We start from the raw sequence: 6,000 nt of genomic DNA on the forward strand, positions 1-6,000 counted from the left end.
CATGTATTACAGTTGCACTGATCTCGTACACGTATCACAAAAGGACATTTTACCGCTCAGTTTCCAAAGTTCCTAGGACCAAGGGGAGTAGCAAAATGCAGACAGCGCAGACGTGGAAGTCTCTCTCTCTTCAAATGTTGTCAGCACCAGACGATACTGACCAAGTACGAGCTGTTAACTGCGACGTGCACGCGGCCCCATGTTATTTCCTTTATCACAGGCCATTCCCACCTTTGACAGCCCACAGCCTAACCAGCATTCTCACTAAAGAGCTCAACCCTTGCTTGGGGAAGTGTAACGCAGCTACTTTCCCCCTGCGTTAAGGCAAGAATGAGGCACAGTGGCAGCACGACATGAAATACCGAACCACCTCACAAGTGAGGGCAGCAGTAGCTCGGGAAGCAGCTGGGTAAAGTGCTGGGGCGAGACGCTCGGTACCCAGCTCACAGGATGTGCAACCGAGCGCAGCACCGCCTCAGCGCCACAGCCACCTTCCTCTAGCAGAGCAGAAAGCTCTGGGGAGGGTCGGGGTGACTCGCCTCGACCCCTCGGTGCCGACGCCGGGCCCACCCCAGCCGGCTCCTCGCCGCCAGCTCCCGCAGCGAGGGCAGCGAGCCCGGCGGAGGGCCCGCGCTACCGCGCCCTCCCCTCACGACAGCCCCCGACCCGCGCTGGCGCATCCACGCATGCGCGGACCCTCGCGCCCGAGCCCCCTGCCCCTCGCCGGGGCGCCGGCGGCCACCGAGGCGAGGCCACTGGGGGCGCGACGGGCGGGAAAGGCCGCTCCCCTTTCAGTCGGTGGGAAGGTCCCCACCGCCGCGGCGGCGGCGTCGGTGGCCGCTCCCGAGCCCCCCGCTCCGAGAGGAGGGGTGGGGGGAGCTGCACCCCCTCCCCCGCCGCCCTACCGGCTGGGTGCGCGCGGCCCCCGCCCCTCGGCCCCGGCCCCGCCCCCTCCCCAGCGGCTTACCCCGCAGCCCGGCTCGCGCCGCCGGTTTGGAATTTTCGCGCGCTCTGCCCCTACGCCGGCGGGCGGTGCGCCTGCGCGGGGGGCGTGGCCGTGTCGCCGCCGCCAGCCGCGGGGGGGCGGAGCTGGCGGTTGGGCGGTGGCGGAAGCGCGCGCTGCGCGCGGCCCTGGGCGCCCTCTGTGCTTCAGGGCGGCGGCCGGGCCCGCAGCGCGCCCCGCCCCACACGCCGTGGGCTTCCCGTTTCAAACACGGGACCCCAGCGTGAGCTGGAACAAAAGCCTCGTCGGTCTTCACGGCGGATGGGCTCAAAGTGCTCCTGATGGCTGGAAACCGAGATGCTTGTGTTACCTACGTATCCAAAAATTTACGAGGTGAAACAGCGAGATGGGTAAGGCCACTTTTGATCCTGTGTGTACAGCTTAACAACTCCTCAGGGAAATCACAATGACGGGGACATGATGTCCCCGGTGAATGTTGTGGTGAGTCTGCCAGGGACCGTGTGGTGGTGGTGGCGGCCAGGTGAAGGTACCTGCCCGTGACCCACTGTCCTGGCCTCTGACCCTGAATAAATAAAATCTTCTGTTTTTTCCCCTTCTGGTAGGACTGAGCACAAAACCTGTTAAACTTCTGCTTGTCTTCAGTTTTGAAAATCAACATCAACAGGCCTTTTCACCCATGTGAAAAAAACACCAACGGTATGAGTACAGACATACAGTACATAAGAAACTTTGCTTTGAATAAACTTAGGGTTTGAAAAAATACCTGATTTCTCTAAATGAAATTTGTGCTGGTGCTAAAATGAGAAATACACACATGGTGCACCTTACTAGCCCTCAATTTGTTAAAAAGCAACAGTAGTAAAACTGCAAAGACCTGTACTCCATCACTTAACCACTGTTGAGTTACAGTGGTCCTCAAGGAAATCCTGCTGAAAATACCAACACTACACAATCTGACTACGTAGTGCAGTTTTGCTCATCACTCCCTAGCCCACTTAAACGCTCACACTTTATTCACCTTCCTGTCATTCTTCCTCTTTCGCTCATCTGCTCAACTCCTTCTCCTGTTCACCCTGGTAGTTTTCCACTCCTGACTGGTTTTACCTCCACATTCACTACTTGCAATGAAGAGCTGGTGGGCACATAAAATTTCTTTCTTTCCTAGCATCTTCCTCTTTCCAAATACGTATGCTTACACCACTCTGTCCTTACTTCCTCCTTGAAGAAACTGTGGATAGCGAGGCACTCATTGCTAGCCTACCTAAAAGAAAACCAAACCAAATTTTTTGAAAGAACTAAGTCACTAAGGGAAAATGCTCTCTATCTTGAACCTAGGTTGGAATGTACCTTTTCAGATAGGTTTTAAATTAAGTCCCACTGACATCATTAGTCTGAATTAACAGGCTAGTTTGTATTAGATTTGTATTCAAGATTTGTACTGTGCATGAACGTAGGACTACCACTGCTGCTAAAGCTGAAGTTGCTGTTTTTCTCTTTACAGTTTACCCCATCCAGCTGGTGTCCAAACTCCTTACTCTCTTTCAGCTTTCATTTTCATCTATTCGGATTTTGTGCAGCGTGTCATCTTTTCTGATGACCACTGCTTTCAATTTTCTGTAAAATGAGACAAAATTCCCTTCAGTACAAAGGCAAATTAAACCTATCCTGTATAGTGAAATCCCCATGCGTGAACGCTTATGTTACTTTTTTTCATTTCATCCTATCACATCAGCAACACCTGATGAATTAAAGGCTTGTCTGTGGAAGTTTCAAAGTACTTTCTTGGGAAACAGCAATTGCTCATCAGGCAACCCACCAAGGCAAACTGGCGGGGATGTTTCCCACACATCCAGCACATCTGCAGAGCACAACTCAGAGCTTTGGGTGTAATGCCCATATTCGCACTGTGAGTCCAGTTCATAACTCATTCAAGTCTTTAATCATTCTACTCCTTCTCTTTCTTGTCAAATGAAAACACAGGAGAATTTATATTTGTTTTCCAGCATCAACTGTGTTAACACTTCCTTAGATGTCAGCAGTATTAATTTTTTCATTGCTGAAACCTGTAACTGTTCTGGTACGGTGGAAGAAGCTTGAGTGGAAGAAGTTTGATAACATCATTTTTCATGTTTCTTATTGAATGTGTTCCATTATTGTCCAATGTCTATTTCTATCCCTAGTCACAGAGTAGCAAAAAGCTGCCTTTGTTAATCAGCTCGATGTTTATACCATCAGCAGAGCCAATTTCCTTCTTGCTATGCAAGAAGCCATATCCCAGTTCTCATGCACACCCGAACATATGGCCAAATATCATTGTAATATACCAGAAGCTGTGAAAAATAAACCTGGGAATTGAAAAAAAAAAAAAAGGCATTTAAGAAAGTCATGGGAAAGGGTATAGTAGACAGATGTATAAAAATAGGAATAAATATAACGGCAAAGATGAAAGCAAATGACTAATATGCATAAACTCCAGTGGGTAGAAAGAACACTTGGTAGTATTACCTTCAAATGACCCTCATTTTAAATAGTCACAAAATAAGTGGCAATGATATGAATAATGAATTAGGTAGTACAAATCAAGTGAATGCCACTACAAATGTTACTTCAGACATTCTGTATGCAGTTTGCCACTCTCCTACATTTAATAAATGCAAAACATTTGAGTGTTAAAAAAATGTTATTGGGACTATTTTTGTAGCCTTGATCTTTAATAGCAGGTACTACTACACTTAGAGCTAATCCAGCTGCCTAGTCTCAAACAGAGAATTACTAATAGTAAATCTTTGAAACTTCAAAAAATATTTGAATCTGTTAAAAGCCACCAGAAATAGTACTGCTATAGATAAGAATGCCATGACTTCAAAACCTGAATATTTAGGAAAGGATCTTCCAAATACCAGAGAATTGCTGGCTGCTCCCTGAGAACCCTAGCAATCTCCTCGTCCCCAAGGTATGTTCCAAAAGCCCCTTGTTAAGCTTTGCACTTTGGTGAGATATAACAGATCCTACACTTTGGTTCAGGGCAAAATGTCACCATTTTGTCTTTTGGCCAGTATTAATTTGGTAGGAAAAAATCCCCTGTTGGGGGGAAAAGAAGGAAATATATCTTTGACAGGTTGGGGGGGGGGGGGGGGGCGGGGGGGAGAAAAAAAAAGTCCCAGCTGTTTGAAGCTGCTCAGAGGTTTGGAATGTTAGAATAAATACTGGGGGAGATAGATTGATGGGACAAACTGCAGGTGAGGCACATAAAGATGCATGGTAAATATAATTTATCAGTGCACATGACCACCACATATGTAATATATTTTATGCACATTATAGTGATAAGCTAAAGAGCGCATACTGCTTTAAGCAACACAAGACCTTCTGCTTAAACAAACAAATGCACAGTACCAAGCAAAATGCCCTCAGACCCCTTAGCTGAAGTGAACGTGATACATACCTTCACATAGGTCTGTGGCTAGTTCAAAACGGTTGCTACAAGACAACAAGGAGCTAACGTAGCCGCTGCGTACATATTGTTGTCCTTTATGCACGGAATTGGAACTGCCCAAGTATTAGAGTGGCAAGCAAAGCATCAGTAGTATTCAAGAGGTTTCCTGTCCTTCCAGAGAAGACCATAGTGAGTAACAAGTCACCAACACATTTCAGTTTACTGCAGTTTGCTAGCCACATTGGGGGATTTCTGAATAGGCAGATGTGTCGTTTCTAGCTGGTGATTATATCTTTGAAAATTTCCCCACTAAAATACTGTATTTTGGGTGACTGTTAGCGTAATAGGCATACTAGCATCCTTGAGTTCCAGATGTTCGTTCTCTCCCATATCTCCCATTCACTTCCCAGTATAATTTCATGGGTCAGCATTGCTTATGCTTTCTATGCTGTTCTATGAAAGAAACAACCATCTTTGGTAAGGAGAAGTGGAGTTGCTTCTTGGAGGCACCAGGCTCTGCAAATCTGGTTGGTGGTCTTTGTGAGCAGTGCGTGTCACACAGTCTTTATGTTGACACTGGAATAATTTTTCCTCTCCTTTTGATTGCTGATTTGCTTGTTGTTCCTTTTGATTTGACATCCTGGGGACGTTTACTTGCTCCTACAAAGGGCGGGAACATTTGCTGTGTTCTGTGTCCCAAGTGATAGATGTTTTGTTTCTTCTTAATGCAAACACTATCAAGTGTTTAGCTGGGGAGCCTCTGCGAGGTTCTAAAAAATTGGCCCTGAATAGGCCAATAGTATTTAATGCTCCTTAAACCAGACCTTAGGAGTTCTCCTAGTATCTATTAAAGCTGTGCCCTTGGTATCTCTCAGTCTTCTATAAAACATATGTTCACAAGGATAAAATTTGGAAATTATACCATATATCATTCAGTTCGCTAATCTTGACACAGTCAAGATTTTCATAATTTGTCTTGTTGCGTATCTTTCCCATATGTGCATTATTAGAGAAGCTGAAATACTTAGCTTGGTGATTGATTATGTCTCTACCTATAATTTATGAACTTCCTTGTGGAAAATAATCCTGAAAATAATTCCTTTCCCTGTACCTATCTGCAATCTCAGCAGGTGCTGTAGAAAAAAACATGAGTGAAGTCAATCATTCCCAAAACACCGAGACAGCAAAGGTACAAAAAATCTTCCATGGTGCCCTGCTGCTGTTGTGTGATGGTTGAACACTTGATGAATACTAGAGAGCATTTCTGAAGCTTGGTCTGCAGGAACTAAGCACAGTGCATAGGAGCAGAGAGATTACTCATTTCTATGGTATTCCCTGTTGATACTCTGAAAAGTTTCTATGGCATATACAGAAGAAGCATAAAATACTTGCTATGGAATGGAAATTTAATGACTTCGCCTTGACCTGTTCTCTTACTGACAGCTGTTAACAATATGAAATACTTTAGCGTGAATTGCAGTTTCATGTGTGTGACTATATTCCTTCTTGCTTCGTATAAAATACTCTCCTTAACTAGAAGAAGTATTTACACATTCTAGAAGCTGAAAAGTTTTAGCAAGATTTAAGATAATAACAAGGG

The 6,000-nt window shown here is 45.9% G+C and overlaps 1 protein-coding gene and 1 long non-coding RNA gene across 4 annotated transcripts in view; one reads left to right on the plus strand and one right to left on the minus strand.

The window, feature by feature from the left end:
- FANCC (FA complementation group C) overlaps nt 1-4,427 on the minus strand; it is a 92,738-nt gene extending 88,311 nt beyond the window's left edge. The window contains exon 1 of one of the 3 annotated variants that reach the window (XM_072859430.1): nt 4,410-4,427. The gene's annotated coding sequence lies outside the window, so the exon portion shown is untranslated. Of the gene's footprint in view, nt 1-967; nt 1,038-4,409 lie in introns of those variants that run through there. The other 2 variants (XM_072859429.1, XM_072859431.1) reach the window with 2 other exon arrangements.
- LOC140650728 (uncharacterized) lies at nt 1,173-2,546 on the plus strand. Its single transcript, XR_012042149.1, has 3 exons — nt 1,173-1,353; nt 1,567-1,660; nt 2,466-2,546. It is a non-coding gene; the product is annotated as an uncharacterized lncRNA (long non-coding RNA).
- Nucleotides 4,428-6,000: the final 1,573 nt, after the last annotated feature.

Source organism: Ciconia boyciana, chromosome 4, assembly GCF_034638445.1.
Source record: "Ciconia boyciana chromosome 4, ASM3463844v1, whole genome shotgun sequence".
Classification (NCBI taxonomy): domain Eukaryota; kingdom Metazoa; phylum Chordata; class Aves; order Ciconiiformes; family Ciconiidae; genus Ciconia; species Ciconia boyciana.